The following is a 23,969-nucleotide window of genomic DNA, read 5'->3' on the forward strand; positions in this document are numbered from 1 at the left end:
ATCGATAGGGTAGATATTGGGATGGACCAATTCAAAGCCCTGGATCTGGGCATGAGAGGTATCTGAAATGTTTAGCCTGCCTGCTCTCCCACTCTCATGCTGTTATAGCTGGTGAGGACATGACCAGTTCTCCCACTTTCATGACCCCAAGGTCAATCTCCAATCTGCCACACATGGCAAGGGACAATGGAGGGGAGGAGGGTGCTTCTCCCTCATTCATGCCACCACCTGGCAGACAAGAGGCAGGGCCAGCTCCCTCACACTCTTGTCTTGGGGCCAGCTCACGCCAAACTACCACATCCAGCTCTACTGTGATGCTCAGGTTAGGTACAGCGCCTGCTCAAGTGTTGCAGCAGGTGAGGAACATGAACAGCTCTCCTGCTCTCATGAACTCAGGGCCAACTGCCTGATATAAGTGGCCAGGGGCGAGGGGGGCAGATATCTTTCCCTCATCCATTTTACTGCATGGAAGACAAGTGACATGGCCAGCACTTCCATGATCACAATCTCAGAGCTGCCTCAGCCTCCCACCCACTGTCACCAGGGTCAGCTCCACTCTGCTGTCCAGGTGAGATGCAGGGCCTGTTCTCCCAAGTACTGCATCTGGTATAGGGATAGCTCTCCTGGTCTCATGACCCTAGGGTCAGGTCATCCACCTGCTGCAGGTGGTGAGGGGCAAGAATGGTATCCCTCCCTCACACTCACCATGACACTGGAGATTAGTGGTAGGTCCAAGTCTCCCACACTCGTATCCTGGGTGGCAGGGCTCACTCGCAACTCCAGCAATGTGCTGGACCCCAAGTACTGTAGCTGTCTAGGGGTGGAGTCAGCATGCCTGCCCTCATGCCCAGACAAGGGACTTCTGGCTTTTTGTGGTAACAGTTCCCTGCTATTGCAAGGCCACAGACCCAGACAAGGCCCCAGGTGGCAGCATAGGCCAAGCCCCTACCTACTATAGTAGATAATTTTTCCTCCCATCCCTTAAACTCCTGGAATAATTACTCACGAGACTCATTAAATATATAAATACCTAAGGTCATAGTAGCTAGGCTAGCTCATAACTTAAGATAACCCATTTTACTGATCTACATTTTGCCAAGTGGCTAGCTACCTGAGCTCAGGAACCATTTGTCCATCATTCTCACATTCTGCTGGCTGAATACCCCATGCCTGGCTCTATCCCAGAATCCTGCCTACCAGATGTTCTACTCCTAATTCCTGCCTAAGTTATAGGCCATAGGTTGTTTAATTGACAGGTGTTGCATCCATACAATACATAAGAGATTCCTTCTATACCTCACCATGGTCCCAGGTGGCATCACTGGCTACTGACATCAGGCTGTTCCTTAGTACCCTTGAATCTCCAGTTCTGCCTCTTCACTGTGCCCACATGTTGGAGGTTGGTCTGATGTATTTTGATGCTAGCTACTGATTGATGTCTCTGCTCCACCTGTACCTTGCCTAGAACCTTATCTGTTTGACCAATAAAAGGCCATTACACCTGGCCAGGGAAAACGGGATAGGAGTGGCTAAGGTTCCCAGGAGGAGAGACAGAGAGAATCTTGGGAGAAAGGAGATGGGGAGGGGTGCGGAGGAGGAAGGAAGAAGGCCTCCATGGGTTGGGTGGAGGAGAAGCACATGGCCAGCATGGATGGAGGATTTGGCGCAGATGAAGAACATTAGCAAGTATATGGGATTAAGGATGGGAGGTAGCTTGATAGAAATTATTAGAACCAGATGGCAAGGGATTGGGGCAGGTATTCCATATCTTCCCCATTATGGTAAGTAGTTTAGGGTATTAATATCTGCCATGTCCCAGGTTAACTAAGGATATTTTAAAATATAACAGGTGTCTGTGTGACTGATTGCTAGAGGGTTAGAAAATACTGCTGTAATAATAATTATAGGCCTGATAATAAACATTATTAGGCCATACTGGCAAATTAACTGCAACATCCACATCTTTCTGTTTCTATATTTCTCCTATTTCTCCACCACTAGTTGCTCTTCTTAGTAGTGCCTGGGGTCTCTGAGTGTCTGGAGTCATCTCAGGAGTGGTCTCAGGAGTGCTATACCCCACATGTGCATTATGGCACTGGGCAGGGGTCATTTTGAGCATGGTCTGATCCCCAAGGCTTGTGTGGCACCTTCACTCCCTGCCTGGCTCACTTAAGTGCCTTCATGCAGGGCTGTCTGTCTTGGGCTCACTCCCACCCAGTGCCTCCAGTCCCAGGAGAGGTTCTTCTAGTCTCTGGCTTGTTCCCAATCCCAGGAGCTATTGGGGTTGGCTTTGTGCCAGACTCAAGAAACACTTTAAGCCTCATTTCTTGTAATTCTTTTTCATAATTTCTACAGTGGGCTGTCTCACTCATGTCTTCTTTGTCTCTAAACACTTTATGCAAATTAAGTTTCTGTTTAGCACATTACTAATCAACACTGCTAAAAATGTATGATCTCTTCTGAATGTTAAAGACTCAGAAGCATACAATAGATCATATTGGCAAAAGTTAAAAAAAGATAGCTAATTGTAACTGTATTATACATTTCATCTAGATAGATGTCACAGTGATAGAGTCATTCTGTTGAGTCCTACAATGTGTTCTAGGTGATACATATAATGCTGAGTGACACTGTGTTCTTTATCAGTGGAATATATGTAAGGACAAACCACAAGACTGAGTAATAAGATATATCCCAGGAAATGTTCTAATCTCCTTAGTTTCATGTGATATATATATATATATCTGAGTATATATCTTTTTCACACCTTAGATTCAGAAGCACAATAAACTCAGTATCTTTGTGTTACTCACAAACACCATGGCATGTGTGATGCCCATTGTATCAGCTGATTTCATGTGTCAGCTTGACTCATCAGAGAGAAAGCCTCAGTTGAGGAAATTCCTCCATGAGATCCAGCTGTAAGGCATTTTCTCAATTAGTGGTCAGTGGCAGAGGGCCAATCCCATTGTGTGTTGCCATCCCTAGGCTGGTAGTTCTGGGTTCTATAAGAAAGCAGGTTGAGAAAACCATGTTGAAACAAGTAGCACCCCTCCATGGCTTCCGCATCAGCTTGTGCTTCCAGGTTCTTGCCCTGTTTGAGTCCCTGTCCTGACTTTCTTTGGTGATGAATAGCAATATGGTAGTGTAAGCCAAGTAAGCCCTATTTTTTTCAAACTTGCCTTTTGGTCATAGTGTTTCATCACAGCAATAGAAACCCTAAGACACCCATATCAACACAGCACAAGCCGTATAAATTGTTTTCCATATTTTCTTAATCTGATTCCATGAACCCTTTCAAGAAAACCTTGGCTTCTTATATAAGAACCAACGCGTTTTCTTAGAGTATTTCTTTACTGATCTGTACTCATGCATCAAAAATCTTGAGCTCTGGAGCAGGTGAGCCGGCCCTGCCCTGATGACATGAGAGTGGGAGAGTGAGCCCTGCCCTGAGGACATAGGAGCAGGAGAGTAGGCCTGCCATGATAACAGCTGGCCCTGCCATGATGACATGACACAGGAGCAAGAGAGCAGGCCTGCCCTGAGGACATGGGAGCAGGACAGCTGGCCCTGTCCCAAGGACAAGGGAGCGGGCCCTGATCCAGGGCTCTGAGTCGACCTCACCCCAACATCTACCCCATGTATGACCTGCTGGAACACATGAAGGGGCAGAACCAGTATATTCAAAGATGAAGAATCTCCTAGACACACTGCAACAATGGGATATCTGAAAGCAGTCCCAGTGAGGATCCGTTTATGATAGTGTAGTCTTCAAACCTGACCCATGACTTGTAACAATGAACATTTGAAAGTAAACATATGTGCACAAAAGGTTATAATGCGTGATACACTACAGCTTCTGTGACAAGATTTTCTGTTTTATTTTACTGGGTGGAGGAGAGGAATTTTGGTGTGTGAAGTACAAATCATAGACATTCAATAAAAGTAAAAAAAATCTTGAACTCCTTTTCTTAGAAAATTGATTTTAGGAGCTATATATGTGAGTTCCTTTTGCAAATTAGATTATGTAATTTAAATTGTCATTCTCTTTAGGCTATTGTCATGCACAAAGGGATGAACAGTTTTATTCTTTACATTAGTAATCATTAGTATTGATTATATATTACATAGTATACAGTATTCTATAGAATATGCTAATTCAGGTATTTGCATTTGGAGGGTTGTTATTCAAATTTTGAAATCACAGAACACTCAGTGAAAGCATAGACTTTATGAAAATCAGTACAGCTCAAAACCCTTTTCAAGAAAACATAATTATAAGATGGGTTATATCCAATATTAAAGAAAAACAAACATTTCAGATGCTTTAGAATCAACTAAATAGTTCTTTAAAAATGTTCAGTAACATACAGTTTCTCAATCATATGGTTTTACTATTCTAAGATTATTCTGAGAAATGTTTTTATTTAGATAGTCATCAAAGTTTTCTACTTTGATTTTCCTAGGGACAACGAAATATCTTATTTCTCCTGATTCCCCTTAAAGATGTATGGTCCTTGGGATTGACTTCATGTCAACAATTGTAAACGAGGCACAGCAATTAGTTGTAGGGTGAGATAATTAAGAGTCAATTTGTATTTCTCATAAACTTTCCCTCCTTTTCAAGGAGAAATTTGAGGATCAAGTTCCACATTGTGAATGTAGAAAAAGTTACTCTCTATGTCTTTCCTTTACCCACTAGGGGAACAATGCACAAAACAGCCACCTGAACCATTTGGTATTGAGATATTTCTTTATACTTTGGTATTGTTGGATATCACCATTAGTATTTATTTCCATGGGTGAAAAATAACTTTTTTTTTGAAAAATAACTTTTAAATTGCTGACTTTTCTCAAATAAAAACCACCCAAATACTTAAATAAATGTCCAATAAGTAGATGAGGGTGGAATACACATCCAGCTATACTCAGAGAAATGTAACTGGCTTGAAGGAAAACAGAGAGCTGCCTTCTGTCGCTGTGTGGTGGTATATTTGGAAGGTTTTGGATCTGTCAGTCAGTGAGGGAGCCTTCAGTAAGAGGGACTAGAGTGCATTGATTCACTAAAAAGGATTTTCTTTGCTGTGTAGGGATAGGGCTAGAGAAAGCTCCTGCTTTCTCCACACCAAGAGAAAAAGGAAGGAAAACTAGGTCACATCAGTAGGGACTCCAACAAGATGACTCAAGCTTACAGCCTACAAAGGATAGTTGGGTTAATACATACAAGTAGTAGAAGAAATTTGTTAGCAAGCAGCAGCAGCCCCAGGAGTCCCAGCAGCAACACCACCACCACCACCACCACCAGCACCAGCAGCAGTTCCATCAACTGCAGCTTCACAGTCTCCCACAGAAGTGCATGAATACTGAAGCTGGCTGGCCCAAACTGAGGCTCTGGGTTGCCACCCCATGAAGGAACACTCAGAGGAGCTCCTATAGGTGAGCCCAAAGCACCAAGGGATAGGCAGTCCTACAGCACCAGAGGAAGGCCAGAAATAACTTTTTGTGGGGATTATCTGTGTCTCTCTTCAGCCTGGATTTATCTAGAGAAAAGTTCTGACTTTGTATGCATTCCTTCTCCAGACTTTATTTGCCTCGATCTAACCCATCCATGTAGATGTTTTCTTTCAAGGTGGCCCAGGCCTGACTCTTTAAAAAGAAGCATGAAAAACATGATTTTGATGGAATATAATGGAAGAGTGTTTTTCCTATAAAACATGAAAGATGTTGTGTGGTGGAATTTATCCTATTTGAAAAACTGACCACCACTAAACTTAGAGGCTATATTCATGATAGTTTGCCTTGACCAAAATCCCTAAACTCTGGAAATAAAACACAATTAGATAAGACACAGGGCATAGGTTACAAAAAGAACCCTATAACCTCATTGTATTGAGCTGGCAACCATTCCTTACAGATGAGTGAAATTTAGGAAATTAAAACCACCAAAAAATGGGCTTAAATGAGAATTTACCTACTCTTGTAAGGCATTGTATAATTGAGAATTTAGACTAGATCAAGTGCCTATACTGTGTTTACATTGTGATGATTTTTGCTAAAGGCTTTCTATAAAACTGTTTGAGTCTAGAATTACCTATTTTTTTGTTAGTGACAAAAATGGTACATACTTCAGCACCAAAGGTTCTAACAATATGCAGGTCATGCTTGCATCTTTTAGGAAGGGTTACAGACAAACACACAAGAAAAATGGAGAAATGACAGAATATATGACTTATTTAGAATAAAAATGGAGTTTGAACAAAGCCAAGTTCTTCCAATACATTAATTTTGAAAAGAAACCCACACTAAGTTTAAAAACTCACAGAAAGCACGTAGCCATGGTTGCTATGGTAGCTTATGTAATCAGTCCTCTGGGGAGAACAGGAGAGCATAGTTCCCTGCCTCAGGACACACTGTCTTTAGGGCTTTTGAAAAAAGCCAATTGGTCTATCTGTAAGTAAGCATACACTTTTATTGTCTTTGCGGCATAGAGATGAGTTCAAATGGCAGGATATCTTCCTCTCTCATCCAAGCTGTATCTTATAGCATACTATGGAATGATTTGAATGCCACAGTAAGACAAATACCAAGGGAATATTATTGTTACCACTTTGCCTAGGGAGACATTTTATGCACTGTATATGTTTAAACCACAAAGAGAAATTAAAAAATGCCATGAGGTTTTAATTACAGTGATTCACATGTCACAATTTTGAGCCCATTTGAGATTTAAAGCAGTGCTTCCTTATTTAGCATTCAGAAAAATGAGTACTTTATTCATTTCTCTCACAGCTTAATAAATGTAAAGCTTTTCAGAATATTATCAGACTAAATATCACAGCCATTTCAAGAAACTACATATCTTGAAAGAATAGTTGATAATTTCAGACATTATTTGCTAGACATTTTCCATTGCATTTTCAGTAACTTAGCAGAAATGAAGGCAACATTTATATATAGTATGGTTATATATTTCATCATCATCTTCTTCTTCTTCTTCATTAACCTGCAGATATTTTCTAAAAATTCAGATGTAATTTTCATTATCTTTTCCTCCAACAATTGGATTTTAGAACACAAGTACTTTATGATGTCATTTGATTGACATTACTTCTTATATTTCATGGAATAAGTACCATTTATTTACTTCTTGAGTGTCTAGAAAAGACTTTTATATACAAGCATTTCTAATATATTGTTAGTTGATAGATAGTTGAGAGATTAGCTATGTATATTATACATATTTAATTTTTAGAGGACATTTCTGTCTGGATTCAATTTTATAATCTAACACTCTTTTCTCAAACACATCAAAATATTCTTACATCCATTTCACTGTTAGTTTTGATGTCCTTCTAATTCTTGTTTCTTTGTAGAAAACAAAGCTTTCTTCACGAAAAGATTTATGGCTGGGTCTTTAATGTATCTAAGTTTCACCTCAGCATTTCTAGGCATGGAATCGTCTTTGTCCATCTTGTTTGACAGAGAGAAAAATCTGGGAGGGGAAACCAAGTAAATATCTACGGTGCTATTCCTGAACTATTCACAGGCCTTACCAAGGATGCTTACAGAACTCTCCAAATAGTGATTTACTTTTGGATGTCTTGTGAGATCACGTATAATTTTAGCAACTAGAATTGCCTTGTGTTGTAGTCCTCTGTTGCCCTGTTCTAGCTAATTATTTTTATTCACAAAGTGTATCTTTTGAGACATGGCTTCCATACTTAACAACCTTGTCTTGGAGCGACCTCATGTGGCAGCAGGAGGTGGTGCAGACAGCTTCCTTTCAATCACTTTCCCCTAAAGAGATAATATTCATCTGTCACCCCTTGCACTTTTTATGACATTTAATGCCACATATGTTTATCACAAAGTGGTAATTTTATTGAAGAATATTAACTTATTTACATGAGTTCTTAAGACTCTTAGAAAATTGTTTATTAAACAAATATAGGGAGTAGATTCAAAAGGCTGCTTTAGGACACAGAGTAATCAAAAATACAAAATTCTTTAGTGTGTGCCATTTTTTAGAATGAATTGAATGTAACATCATCCAACATTTGAATAACTGTCACATCAGCTACAAGAAAGCTTTTAGAAAATTCATGAATTACTTGTTTCTCAAAAGGAATGAAGATATTCTTAAATACTAAGCTTCTAAATAGCTCTTTAAAACAAACAAACAATTCTCTAACTTGACAGAATGTTAATTTTAAGTGAGATAACATAAGACTTCTATGTACTTTTGTTTTCATTTTTAGAATAAGGTCTTATGTAGTCCAGGTTGGCCTTGAATTTGCTATGTAGATACAGTTGATGATGACCTTGGCTACTAATTCCTCTACCTCCTTCTTTTGATAATCCTACCCTGGTCACCCTGCCTTTACCTCCCAAGTACTAGGATTACTGGTATACATTACAATGTTAGATTTATGTAGTACTAAGAATTGAAACCGGACTGTGGCCACCACTGGTGCATGCGTGCCTTGGAGGAGACATCACCTTCACTGCAAGCCGGCAACAATCCACACCTGGAGAAGCTGACCTCAGGTATCACCGGCACCCTAGAATCTTCCCCAGGTGTGACAGAGCTGAGCATGATAAGAAAGCTGCCTGCTGAATGTCATATGATTTCTTCATGGGAACAGAAAAACAACTGTGTGATGCCTGAGGATGTGAGGAACCTTCTACTTGATGACCAGTGGTTTTCGCATGTCATGGAGTGTGAAGATAGATGAGCATATCTTTCCACTGGGAAGAATGGTGATTGATGGCATTTCAAATCTGACTTAACTCATCCAGTCTTCCATGTACTCACTTCCTAACACACCAACTCTGGCTGACATAGAGGATGATACTCCAGAAGCCAATGAAGACCAGCCAGAGAAGCCTCACTTTGACTGTCACAGTGCAATATTTGACCTAGATTTGTGCAATGGGAATGGGAAAGTTTGCCTCGTCTACAAAAATGGGAAACCTTGATTAGGTCATGACACTGAGATCTGGTTCCTGGACAGAGCATTATACTTTTACCACCTACTACCACTTGCTCATCACCCACCTGGGCCTGTCCCAGTGGCAGTATGCCTTCAACAGCTATGGCATTAGCCCACAGGCTAAGCAATGGTTCAGCATGTACAAAACCATCACTTAAAACACAATCCTGCTCACAAAAGAGCCCGACGCACTCATGAACAAGCTGGACCCTAGCAAAGTGTTCAAGTAGTTTTTTTTTTTTTTTTGGATCCTAGTCCCAAAAAAGAAAGGGCCTGTGCAGCCTGCCAGTGGCCAGAAATGGCCTAGGCCCTTAGCTCCTCCTACCACTAAGCCTTCCCCGGACTCTGGAAACCCTGTCTGAAAATAAGCATTCCTTCAGCCTCCCAGTGGTGATATGAATGCACAGATGTCCTGGGGTGGCCCCATCCATAAACACTTTGTAGGTGTTCTCCAGAGCAACGAAAGCCTTAGGCCATTATTCCCAGTGTCATTAGCCAGGAGTTGGAAAGACCACACTGAATTCTGCCCAGGAGTCCTTTCTTCCTTAGATTGTGCCAACCTCATCTCCAAAACCAGCTAATACTTTCAGATGTACCTAGAGCTTTCTTATGTCTGTACCTAGTTTTTAACTTCTTAGCAATAATTAGAGAGGTCCCCTCAAATAAACCTGTGGCTCAACTCACGAAACATCAGTAACGACTGGTCATGCGACCACCTCAGTTATTAAAATTTAACACCCTCAATTGCATTAGCCACATTTTGAGTATTTGTGTGACAGTAGATTCCATATTGGACAACACAGAGATGGGAGCATTTCTGTCATACAAATGTTTTGACCAGAATTCATGCAAATATTTTCATACTGGTCTTCAGTTGAGATAATGTTGATGCCTTAGCTTCATGGCCTGTATCAGTGGTCAGGAGTCACTTGTCCAGCCACAGTGTTCTTGATAGCTGGGAATTTTGTACTGATATTCCTGAGGTAGAGTAAAGAGTTCTGTGGAGGTGCAGACTGCACACTCTGTCTGCAATTGGCCACCTTTCTCGCTTTTGCCTTCCTACCACAGTGGTTGTCTAGGCTTCTCTTTGCGCTGCTTCTAGCCACTTAACCATTCTACGACTTCTCTTCCATATGTGATGTGAGGGAGGAGGCCCTACTGTTCTCCAACTGTACTTCCCTGACATCACTTTGAATATTTAGTGAAAATTTAAATTTTTTGTTTCGGGGGCTTGAGAGATGGCCCAACAGTTAAGAGCATGCACTGTTCATGCCAGAGGACTCAGGTTCACTTTCCAGCACCCACGTGAGGCAGCTCACAGCCACCTGTAACTCCAGCTCCAGGAGGCTCCAAGTGCTCTCTGCCTCCATGGCACCTATACACACATATGAAAGAATAAAAAATTTACAAAACTAAAAAAAAAAATGAAAACATGGTCTCATGCATAGATAAGCAAGTTCCCTACTAACTAAGTAATATCCTCAGGTCCAAGATTACATATTTTTTACATAGAGACTGGACAGAAAACTATTATAGATATATTCTATCTGCTTTCTGTTGCTGTGACATTATATGTGAGATAACAGCTTATAAAGAAGAAAAGTTTATTCTGATTAATAGTATGAGGTTTCATTTTGGGGCTGACTTTGTTGATTCAGGACCTGTGGAAAATCAGTGCTTGATGGAGAAGAGAATAATTAAAGAAGCTGTTCATCACAAGGCAGGTGAGAAGAAAAATGAGAGAAAGGACATAAGTCTTAAAGCCTATTCAAGAATAATCTTCCACAGATCAGATATATTTTAAGTTGGTCCCACATCTTAAAGTTTCTATCCCTAGTAGAACCCCAAGTCAAGACTGAGTCTTTAAAATTTGGGCATTTAGGGGACATTCAAGGCTCCAAATTGTAATACTATAACTATCTTATTTTATTTTATGTTTGTATATTGATGGAAATGTCTGCAATGGTCATAGAAATGCACATATTACTTGAGGATAAGAAAATTTTACTGGATATTTACCTACTTGTATGGTTATTTAGTAACAGACCAGTTCTATTCTTAGTCACTGGAGGAAACTTCACACTGTCTTTCACAGTGGATATTCTATTTATATTTTCACAAACAATTTTCAGGGGTTCCAGATTATCTATACCTTTGCCCATACATATTTTTAGTCATCAACATAAACACACAAGGCAGTATCAGAATGTGACTTTTGACTTACACTCTCCTAACAATAATAGTGTGTAACATTTTTTTGTTGTTTGTTTGTTTGTTTTTCAAGAAAAGGTTTCTCTGTGTAGCCCTGGCTGTCCTGGATCTTAGAGATATACCTACCTCTCTCTCTCAAGTGCCAGAATGAAAGATGCAAGACACCATTTCCCAGCTAACATCTTTTTATATACTTGATGACCATTATTATGTTTTAGAAGATTTATACAATATATTTTCTTACTAAAAATTAGTTTCTTTGAATTTTATTGATAGTAGAATTCTCTTATGAATTTTGGATATTATCCCCTTATTTAACTTCCTGGATTAGAGTCAAAGATGTAAAATCTTTCTTGTTAGTTGTACCTGAGTGAGACAGTATATTAGCATAGAGCTTGAACCTGAATAGACTGGTTGAGTTCAAGATATCAATTTTATTAACTGGTACTTTACAAAGTGTGTGTGTGTGTGTGTGTGTGTGTGTGTGTGTGTGTGTGTGTGTGTGTGTGTGTGAGATATGAGCATATATGGTTCAAATGCCCATGCCTGTTCACATGCATTTGGTGGCCAGAGGGCATCAAATCTTTTCCTCTGTTATTCTCCAACTTATTTTAGGGAGAGTCTATCACTGAACCTTAAGCTCAACTTTCTGGCTAGACTAGCAGACCAGCAAGGTTCCTGGAATTTGTCCGTATCTATTCCCCAACACATGGGCAGCTATGTCTGATTTTTTACATATGTATGGGAGATTTGAATTGAGGCCTTCTGGATTTCACTGAGCCATCTCACAGCTCTAGCTGACAGATGTTTAGCCAGTGGAAACAACATTTCTTTTTTAAAAATTTATTTATTTATTAATTTATTCATATTACATCTCAGTTGTTATCCCATCTCTTGTATCCTCCAATTCCTCCCTCCCTCCTACTTTCATTCTATTACCCTCCCCTATGACTGTGACTGAGGGGTACTTCCTCCCCCTGTATATGATCATAGGGTATCAAGTCTCTTCTTGGTAGCCTGCTATCCTTACCCTGAGTGCCACCAGGCCTCCCCATCCAGGGGACATGGTCAAATATGGGGCACCAGAGTTCATGTGAAAGTCAGTTCCCACTCTTCACTTATCTGCAGAGAATGACCTGTCTCTTGGCTAGATCTGGGTAGGGGTTCAATGTTTACTGCACGTATTGTCCTTGGTTGGTGCCATAGTTTATGCAGAACCCCTGGGCCTAGATCTGCCCATCATAATGTTCTACTTGTAGGTTTCTAGGACCCTCTGGATCCTTCTATTTCCCCATTCTCCCATGTTCTCTCATGTAGAGTCAACAAAGGATGTGCTTACATCTATCCCACTTTCCTGGTAGGTGAAGACTTTCATAGGACATGTCCCTTGGGCTAGTGTCTGGTTATAAGTGAGTATATACCATTTGAGTCTTTCTACTTCTGGGTTAACTCACTCATTATGATCATTTCTAGTTCAATCCATTTGTCCACAACTTTTGGGAATTCCTTGTTTTTAATAGCTGAGTAGTATTCCATAGTGTAAACGTACCACAGTTTCTTTATCCATTCTTCTACTGAGCGACACTTAGGCTGTTTCCATGTTCTAGCTATTATGAATAAGGCTGCTATGAACATGGTTGAGCAAATTTTCTTGTTGTGTGCTGGAGCATCTTCTGGGTATATTCCAAGGAGTGGAATAGCTGGGTCTTGAGGAAGCCCTATTCCCAGTTTTCTGAGATAGATTTCCAAAGTGGTTGTATTAGTTTGCATTCCCACCAGCAATGAAGGAGTGTTCCTCTCTCTCCATATCCTCGCCAGCATGTGGTGTTGCTTGAATTTTTGATCTTAGCCATTCTGATGGGTGTAAGATGGAATCTCAGAGTTGTTTTGATTTAGCTCTCCCTGATGCCACACACCACTGCTGCTGGTTAGTCCTGCTGTTGTGTTTGATGTTTTCTGGTTTGCTGAACTTCTGGATATCCTGACTATGAAGACGGGACATGCCTCCGAGAACTACATCTAAAGAGGTCTATGTCCCCTTTTCTCTCTATTCTTCTTTCTCTCCTACTTGGCACTGAGATGTTGGAAGGGATAAGGGATGGAGAAGGGGGGTAGAGGTATAAGAACCACAATACAATAGATAAAAAGATGCCTACAAAGTGGCACCTAATATGTGGCTAGGCATATTGGGAAAATTGGCTTCTAATACTGTAAAGGAGATGGCAAGGTACAGAAGAATAAATATACTTACATTTTTTTATTTTTTGGTTTTTTGAGACAGGGTTTCTCTGTATAGCCTTGGCTGTCCTGGCGCACACCTTTAATCCCAGCACTCGGGAGGCAGAGGCGGGTGGATCACTGTGAGTTCGAGGACAGCCTGGTTTACAAAGTGAGTCCAGGACAGCCAAGGCTACACAGAGAAACCCTGTCTTGAAAAACAAAAACAAAAACAAACAAACAAAAAAAGAATAAATATACTATTTCAGGATGTCAGAAAAAAGTTCATACCTGCTGCTGCCACATGGTTCTCTTCCACTTTGCTCCTAGAGTGGGTTTTCTATTTCTTCTTCTTCTTCTTCTTCTTCTTCTTCTTCTTCTTCTTCTTCTTCTTCTTCTCCTCCTCCTCCTCCTCCTCCTCCTCCTCCTCCTCCTCCTCCTCCTCCTCCGCCTTCTTCTTCTTGCATTCAGTTTTTAAAAAGGTTGAAAGAATCTCTAAAAGGACCCCAGAAGTGTCACTCAATTCTTTCATTTTTGAAAGGATTATAGAGTTGGCTGTGCAACTTGAGAGTTTGCAGATGGAGATAGAAACACTTGGGAAGCAAATAGCACTGCTGGTAGAAGGAGAACAAAATAGTTCAGTCCTGGTGTCTGAGGTGAGAACTTCCTGCAGGATGAAAGAGTGAAGCAGACTAGGCGGGAAAGCAGGTTGCAGCCCAGCCCTGCTTCATGCACTTTCACTGTCAGGTCCCATGTAGGGCACCATGAAGAGCAGGAGGCTATAGAGGATAGAAGGGCTAAAATTGAGCCAAATGCAACATCAAGGAGTTTCCTGGAATTACAAATCACCATCAAATTTCCTAGTAATTGTGCAGCACATACCTGCTAATGATATTGATCATGAACATGATGAGATAACATGGCATCCAATAAAAATGTTAGATACAAGTGGTTTTTAAGTAGTCTATTGTTTCCTATAGAATGCATTAGAATTATTCCCCAAGATTGGAAGGGATTGGTTTCAGCTGTGCTAAACTTGGTCAGCAATTACAATAGTTATCATGGTGGAAGGAGAAAGCCACAAATATAGAACAACAAGATAGAGCAAAATGTTGTTAAAGATACATTTCTTGGTAAAAGGCATTATTCTGACCATAAGAACAAATTCTTTCTGATGATGTTGTTATAGAGCAATGTTGTTTGGCAGCTTTAAGAGCTTAGGATATGGTTTAGAATCCTGGGGAAAATTCACCTCATTTACTAGGAATTGTGTAGATACCTTTGAAGTGGCCAAACTGGATGCCAGGAGTCTTGGGAAATTATAGTGACATCTGCGTCAGTATCCACTAATCCCTCAATCTCAATGCCATCTAATTGTAATTTTAACTCTGGCCTCCTATCATTTATAGTAGTCTGCCAATATATTTGTTTTTTTTTTTTTTTTAGTAACTTCAGCACCTTTTATTTTATCCCTAGGAGTATTTTTTTCCCCATTAAATGTGGTTTTAAAGTCTTCAGTAGCCATATTTGTCTTATCAGACCTTGAATTTTCTTGTCCTTTAGAATAATCCCTTTTTGGTGAAAAGGAAACAAATCGGTCATGTTGTTTTTTGTTGGACTTTGAGCCCCTTAGGCAGTTTTCCAAAATTAGGGAATTGCCTTGGGTACCTTTGGATGACCTGCATGCATGACCCATATGACCATTTCTTCCACCTCTTTTACAGTTTTTCAGGAAATCTTTCCCCTGAATTAGAACCATTGTAGAATAATTTATTTTTAGGAATGATTTTTTTCATTATCTTTTAGGAAATGATTTGAATTTTTACAGTTACAGCAGTGCACATTTTGTGTTTTGATGTTTCCTGTAGTTTTTTGTCCAACTATAGCTGAATCCAACTATAGACTGTCCAACTATAAACTGAATATTTAGTTCTATGTCTGAAGTAATTTTAATCCATTCATGAAGAGGCTCAGATCTTGCCCTCAATGATCTAATAGCCTTTTTGCATTCATAATTAGAATTCTCAAAAGCTAAAGATGAAAGTAGAACTTCTCTAGCATTTGAGTCTGCTATGGTTCTATTCAGAGCTTTAGTTATTCTCTGTAAAAAGCCAGTGAAAGATTCATTTGAGCCTTCAGTTATGTTTGTAAATGATTCCATTTGCCCTGTTGTTCAACCTTGTTCAAAGCATTCATGGCTATTGTTTGGCATTGTTCTAAGACAGCATTATCAAGTGCAACATGTACTCTTAACTCAGAATATGGTCCTTCACCCAGTAACTGATCCTTGATAATATCAATGTCTCTAGTCCTATTGTGCTGCTCCATAAGTGAGGCCTCATCTTTCCACCATGCCAGCCATTGTAATTGAGGACCTGGCTCTAAGATGGCAGTCATCAAATCTCTCCAATCTTTTGGGATTATGTGATTCAGTGTGGCCCAATTATTAAGTATCTGTTTGACATATGGTGAGTGTAAACCATAACTGTTTATTGCCTCCTTAAACCCTTTAAAATTTTGTGCATCTATAGGTTGCCAATTAAAACCCTGATAACCTTGTGGATTTTCCATATCTCCTGGTCGTTCCCTTATGAAAGCTGGGAAAATAATTTTTGGTTTTTTAACAAATATTGACTGCCGTGTAGTCTTGTTACAAAGTTGTGTTACATGTTCTGACCTTTTTTCTTCAGGTTCTATGTCAGTATTAATATTTTTAGTCATAAGCCATTCTAACTTCTAAAGTTTGTTTCCAAATTTCATATTTTTCATTTTGCTTTGTCTCATGAACCCTAGCATTTTCCTCAGTCCAATCTATAAATTTTTGTAATTTTTCTCTAAAACTTTTTCCTTTGAAGAATTATATAAAGCAAGAATGATTAAAATAAAACTAGTAGTCACAATCAGTAACATGCTCTCTCTCTCCTATTTGTATCACAGCATCATTTAAAAGAGCTTTTTAACAAACTCCCAAACACTTTGCATTATTGTGTCTTTCATCTTTATATATCTTCCCCCCCCCCCTCTGTTTTTTGGGAGCTTATTTCTCCTACCAAACTATAAAAAAAGTATGCTTTTTTCAAGGGCGTGGATACACTAAATTTGTTGGGCGCAGATTTGTTACAATAAATTGTATCTGTTGGGCCTAGGAAGCCAATAACTGACACAAAGAGACTGAAACGTAACTCAAAGCTGCAAGCACTACCCGGGCAGAATCTAAACAGCTACTAATCTAACAATAAACTAATACAAACTACTATAATCCTCATAGTCTATATATATATCCCAAGCACTTGCCAATCTGATCCTCCACAGGTGGCTTCTCTCCTCCAACTCCCTTTGACAACTGTCAACTCCTGCCTCCTCTGCCTCTCCAGGAAGTCCTGCCTTCCACTTCCTGTCCTTCTGCTCAGCTGATTGGCTAAACAGAGCTTTATTGATAGTTGTTACATCCACGCAAGACATTCCTCCACATCTGGAGATGCCTTCACAGACTTCTTACAGGGATTGACTCCAGCTGTAAAAAAGGTCATATTACACTCTGATGTCAGACAGGTCTTGATGGAGATCTTGTCATTTGAAAATGAAATACTGAATGTAAGAGAGTAATTAGACCATTTTAGAGGCATGAGCAACACCAATAGATTAATAGATAAGAGACAACTGATATTGGCTCTCACAAACCATAGGTAGAGGTCCCAGATACCAAAATACCCAGTGGTTTAATTGTGGTGAATTTGGCCATTTACAAAGAAATTATAAGGTTAAAAGCCTCAGAGCTCAAAATGTCAGGTGCATTAACTCTGGGGAATATAGTACTTTCACTGGTAGATGAGAACAAGCAGTTTCTGGGGGCAGTGGAATGCCCAGTTTTTCTGGTGTTTGTAGGCACTGTGGTAAAGGAAGGCACTGCATTAATGAGTGAAGATCCAGCGGGTGGGGGTGGGGTGGGGGGTGGGGCTGGCATACAAGGTAACCTCTTGCCACCAGGAAGTGATATGAGGAGCCTGTCAGCTCAAGGCCTTGCAGCATAAAAATATGAGCCATTTTCCTTTGGTCAGCCAGGAGATAGCAAGCAGGTACTATAAGGATGCATCAACTGTCAATGAAAAAGCTGATGGCTATGTCTGAGGCAGGAAATAGAAAGTAGGACATCCAGTAGGCAGAATAGATTGTTTATATAGAGCCAGGTGTGGGAGGATTTGTCTGGGAACTCTGAAGGAGAGCAGAGACATGAATTTGAACAGAGGTAACCTGCCATGTGACCGAACTTAGATTAAAATAAATAAGATATTAAGTTATGAGCCAGTTGGAGAATGAACCAAAGCTATATGGCCTAGGTGTTTGTAAATTTACATAAAGTCTCAGAGTCATTATTTCTGGGAACAGAGCCATGAGTGGAAAAACAGAAAGTTATAGATCTCCAAAACTACAGAAAGCAGCCTTTTAATGGAGCAAGAAATGACTACTATTAGGGGTTGAGGAAGTACTAAACACAAGCAACAGACAGAAATTGTTGAAGAGTATATGAAGATAATTTTTTTTAGTTCTAATTCTGTTCTAAATTTTTTGGTTTTGATGATGGATACTGAAAGTGTAAAGCTTAATATGAAGCTCCACAGATTCCATTTTGAATTCTAACTATATATAAGTTCATGATGATTTATAGATTGAGTCTTGTTAATTTTGCTGTGTGTTTTTTTATTTATTTGTAAGAATTTTAAATAACAGCTTATAATATTAAAAAATAATTTGTCCAATTTACAAAATGAATTACTGTTGCAGTTTGTGTCATAGTTCCCATAAGGATAATATGAATGTTATAAAAACATTTTAATGCAAATTTGATGAGTTAGAAGAGCTCTTTACACTCACCCAGATAACATTTGATAAATTATAGATAAAAGACTGAAGTTACAGTTCAGTTGGTGAGGTGCTTGCCTAGAGTTCATTCAGCCCTGATTTTGATCCCTTGCAACAAGTGAAACTGGGCATGGTAATGTATGCCTGTAGTCTCAATACTCCAAAGGTGGAGGTAGAAAGACCAGATGATCAAGGTTATTCTTAGCTATATAGATAGTTTGAGGCTAATCTTTGGTACCTAAAACCATGTCCCCAATACGTACGTACATACATACATACATACATACATACATACATACATACATATATGTGCACACAAGCACACACATTCACATACAACAATATACATTCATAAATATATATTTGATTTATCTGTATTTCTACATCCTGTTTTGAGTACTTTTTATTTTATGGATTACTGGTTTTTATTAGATAATTGGAGTTTGAAAAGCTGTAAATTTAATTGAGACCTGCTGCTTTAAACTACCAGATCACAAACTAAGAGAGATCTTGGACACTCCATATACCACCTGTTTTATGGTGTTAGACATCGGCTTTGAGACTGCTCACACACTTGTTCATAGCTTATCAATGTAATGTCAATGTATTTTTGATGATGCTATTGTTCAGACCTGTAGACTGACTAATGTAATTAATCCATCCTTCTCAATAAAATAAAGGACTGAGTATAACAAAACTTTCTGTTCTGTGAGAGACATGAGATTCCCTCCACAGGACTACCTTCCTGATAGGACAGTGGATCTTTCCTCTCTTCCTGCATGTCCAAACCAGCAGCTGCAGGTCCATCCAAACACAACCAATTACATTCCTCCACAAATGTAATTTTTTCCGTGTGCGTGTGTCTTAGTGCATGATTGGGTGTTAGTGTCTCTGTGTTAGTATATGTGTGTGTGTGCATATGTGTGTGTGTGGTATGAACATCTATGCCTACACCTAGTTGGTTGTTCTGTCTATCTGGGTGTATGAGGGCCATGAAAGGGCTGTTTTTGTTGCTAGTCAGTAATTTCCACTTTTAGATGAAAAATATACCTTAATTCAACTACTAGTTATTTAAATTATGTTGTTAAAAAGACTGCCCTAAAATAATAATACTCGATAACTATCATTTATCTTTGAATGAAACTACCTCAGGATTTATCAAGTCACAGAAGTATACAGTATGCGCATGGTTTATCTACACTGGAATAAGTTTTGAGATTTGTTTCTATGTGTATAAAGTCAACATGGAAGTTCTTTCAAAAATACTTGATGATTCACTGAATTTTTAAATGGAGTTACATAAAACACTAATTTAAGGATGCCCATGTTTGAGCTAGGTGTGGTGGTCCATGTCTTTAATCCCAGCATGCAGGGAGGCAGAGGCAGTAGATCTTGGTGGGCTCAAGGCCCAGGACCGCCAAAGCTACACAGAGAAACCCTGTCCCAAACAAAACAAAACATAAAAACCACAACAACCACAAAACAAAAAAAGATACCCAGGTTTATAAGATACAAATTTTAAAAACTGCCACCACCAACCACCAAATAGGTTTAGATGCTAACATTATGAACTTATGTATTCCAATTTTATTCACAAACATCAAACTATTCTAAAAGAATGATTAAACCCTATATACTAAAAAGTATAATTTTAAATAACTCTCATGCCAAGAGCTAACCAAGATATATAGTTAAAGCTATAAAAATAGTATTATTACATGTAGTCATCATGTTTTTTTTAATTAATGGCATTTTGTGTTGGCTTTCTAAAATTTGTGAAGTTTTGTCTTTCACATTCTAGATAAATATTTGTGTTTCCTCCAGTTTCTGTTCCCAAGCTGTAAATTAATTTTTTCCCCTCTACCTTCCCAGAGTCCTCTAGGTGGTGCTCTTGTCGCCACAGTTATCAAAAGTGTATTAGTAGTAAGAACATGCATCTTGTTGCTAAGTACATGATTTTTGCCTGTTTGCACAATGTAGTTGCATCGAGTGTAGAAAAAGCCACTCTCTCATTTTTCTGTGCTCCTCTGTTTCCTCAGGCTGTAACACTTGGGAATGATCAGTAGATACACATAAGGGCTCAATCAGGATGGGAAATGAAGATTGCTGGCCTAAGGAAGAAATAGTACCAAAAACAAACAGCTGACTTTTGGCCTATTTGAAAACACATCCCTGACTAGGAACCTTGTTTTCAGGGTTAAATTGTACGACACATAAAGAAGTGAATGAGTTTGGCATGCTTGCTAAATTAAGGTGTGCTGGCTTATATCTATAATTCTAGCATTTTGAAGTTGATGGCTGGAGGATCAGGAGGTGAACTTAGCCTCTGTTAGTTCAACTCAAGACTGGGATGTACAAGATTCTTCAAAGTCCTTCAAACAGTTCTTTGGGATTTTCAGGAAAGTTACCAGGCATGACTGCTGTGATATTTATTACTAAAATAGTCATTGCTTCATAAATATTCTAGCACACCTAGTGAAATAATAGCTCACATCATATATAGTTCGCTGAAATTATATAATTCACGGACTTGTAATATATGCAGTGTAATGTCACCATAATCTTTGTTAGAACATTTTCATCCGGCCAAAAGAAACACAGTGTGTGTTAGTCATTCTTCACTTCTCTGTAGCCTCATGGCTGTAGACTAAATTTCAGGAAATGTGCTAATATACCTAAGGAACAAAGATTATTTTAGTTATGAAGATTGCAGCTGTTATGCCTTCTAACTTTTTTGAAAATGCCAAAGAACTGATGTTTGAAGGATTTGGAAAATTTATTTATTTTGGTTATTATTAGCTAAAATTGAGCTATGGATTTTCCTGTTCTAAACATATCAGAAAATAGAAAGGATTTCTTTCTGTACGTCTCCAAATACAATTTCTGCAATTTAGTACCTGGCTGCATTTTCTGTGCAGAAGAAAAATGAAACTTTTTGAAATGAAAACTTTCTTTGGAAATAAATATTAGGAGGTCTTTCCCATAATAATTGCTTGGTTATGCTTGCACAAGAGATAATATTTAATTATTTTTATTCTTGTGTGACAACTATGGTTTTGACAAAAATATAGACCATGTTAACATTTCTCAGAGAAGAAGGGAGTGAAAAGCAAGGAGATACCATTCTGTTTCTGAAGTCATGCTAAACAATCTGTAGGATATTCTTTTATTATAAATGAAGTTTACATTATTTTTTAATTAGTGGGAGTTAAATTGTACACATCATTAATAAAATGCATTCAAACATAAACATTAGTTTTTCTCAGCTTTTATACTATAGTAACCATGTGCAACTTCATGAACTAAGTAAGAATTAAATAGCACTATCTTTTAGAAAAAAACTGATTATCTGTAAGCAAATGTAAAAATTTTCTCCAATAAAATTTGACATATTAGAACTTTAGCTTCTTTTTCAGTTGAAAAATATAATGCTGTGTAGAAGGGGGATGATGCCTAAGGAATAATCTCCAAAGTTTAATAAGTTTGTAAGTAGTAAATTGAAACTGAAGCACTTAAATATGTAAAAGATGCTGCTACATAGCACTTTCTGAAAATCACAATAATTTATTGTTTTATAGATGTAATTTATTAAAATAATACAGATAATATAAAATAGATTGTATGGAATACAAACACATATATCTTTGGATGTATCTTCCTCTTTTATTGCTATTTATAACTATTTGGTAAAAATACTTAGAAGGTTTAAAAAGTGTCACACTTATTCCTGTTTATTTACGAGATTACTGAGCATCAATCTCCTCTATAATTAGAATATAAAAGGAAGCTGAGAGAACGCTTTCCTTTGAACAGGAAGGACAGAAGCCATCTGCTGTGCCCATAGGAACACTGCATCACATTCTAGAAAGTTCTATTAAGAAATGACACAAAATCTACAGATTCAATGCAATTCCTATCAAAATGCCAACATAATTATTTGCAAAACAATTCTCAACTTCATAAGGAAAAACAAAATCCCTGAATAGCTAAGAATATCCTATACAGAAAAGATTTTCTGAAGGTGTCTCCATCCCTGATCTCAAGCTGTATCAAAGAGCAACAGTGATAAAAACTGCATGGTACTAGCATAGAAAGAAACAGTGGATGAATGGAATCAAAGACCCAGAAATGAACCCATATACCTATGACAAAGAAACCAAAACAATATAATGGAAAAAAAGGATAGAATCTTCAATAAATGGTGCTGGTCTAACTGGATGTCTACATGTAAAAAAATGCAAATAGATGCTTATTTATCATCATACACAAAACTAAGGTCCAAGTATATTGAAGTCCTCAACATAAAGCAACACACACTAAATATGTTAGAAGAAAAAATAGGGAAGAGTCTTGAGCTCATTGGCACAGGGGGTAACTTCCTGAACCAGGAGCCAGTACCTCAGGCTCTAAGATCAACAATTAATAAATGGGACTTTATGAAACTGAAAAGCTTCTGTAAGGCAAAGAACACTGTCAACAGAACAAAAGTACAGCCTACAGACTGGGAAAAGTTCTTCACCAAGCCTGGCAGAGGGCTAATATCCAAAATATATAAGGAACTCAAGAAATTAAACACCACCAAACCAAATAATCCAATTAAAAAAAATGGGGTGCATAACTAAACAGAATTCTCAACAAAGGAATATAGAATGGCAAAAACAAACAAACAAAAAAAAACACTAAAAGAAATGCTTAATGTCTCTAGTCATCAGGGAAATGCAAATCAATAAAATCTCTGGGATTCCACCTTACATCTTTCAGAATGGCCAAGATAAAAAACTCAAGTGATAACACATGCTGTTGAGGATGTGGAGAAAGAGGAACACTCCTCCATTGCTGGTGGGAGTGTAAACATGTACAACCACTTTGGAAACCAATCTGGTGCCTCCTTAGAAAATTGAGTATAGTTCTAACTCAAGACTCAGCTATACCACTCCTGGGCATATACACGAAATATGTTCCAACATACAAAAAGGACATTTGCTCAACTATGTTCATAGCAGCTTTGTTCATAATAGCCAGCATCTAGAGACAACCTAGGTGTCCCTCAACCAAAGAATGGATGAAGAAACTGTGGTACATTTACACAATGGAATACTACTTAGCTATTAAATACAAAGAAACCTTGAAATTGGCAGGCAAATGGATGGAGCTAGAAATGATCATCTTGAGTAAGGTAATCCAGACCCAGAAAGACACACATAGTATATACTCACTTATAAGAAGATAAGTGAGTATATTAACCACATAATACAGGACAACCATACTCTAATACACAGACATAAAAAAGCTAAATAACAAGGAGGACCCTAGGGAGAATGTTTGATTCTCATTCATAAGGGCAACTAGAATAGACAACAGAAGCAGCTGAAGAGAACGAGCAGGACAGGAGCTTACAGTAGAGTTCCTCTGAAAGACTTCAGTTAGCATGGGATTGAAGCCGTGCTGAGACTCACAGCCAAACTTCCAGGTGGCTTTCAGAGAGTCTTAAGGAAGAGTTGGGAGATAGAAGGACCTGGAGGCGACAGGAGCTCCAGAAGGAGACCAATGGACCCAACAAATCTGGGCCAGAGTGGAGTGTGCTGCAGAGACTGATGCACCAACCAAGGATCATGTATGGTGAGGACTTAGACCCTCTGCTCAGATGTAGTAGCTAGGCAGTGCAGTCTCCTTGTCAATCACACACTA

The 23,969-nt window shown here is 38.7% G+C and overlaps 1 long non-coding RNA gene and 1 pseudogene across 2 annotated transcripts in view; both read left to right on the top strand.

The window, feature by feature from the left end:
* Window positions 1-23,969, top strand: part of LOC311596169 — a 156,825-nt gene that overhangs the window by 7,989 nt on the left and 124,867 nt on the right. The gene's annotated exons all lie outside the window — the stretch shown is intronic.
* Window positions 8,475-9,223, top strand: LOC311595896 (tubulin polyglutamylase complex subunit 2-like; annotated as a pseudogene). The gene has a single exon. The product of its transcript is annotated as a tubulin polyglutamylase complex subunit 2-like (transcript).

The sequence above is a fragment of the Acomys minous genome (genome assembly GCF_964271855.1).
Source record: "Acomys minous genome assembly, chromosome: 4".
Taxonomy (NCBI): Eukaryota; Metazoa; Chordata; class Mammalia; order Rodentia; family Muridae; genus Acomys; species Acomys minous.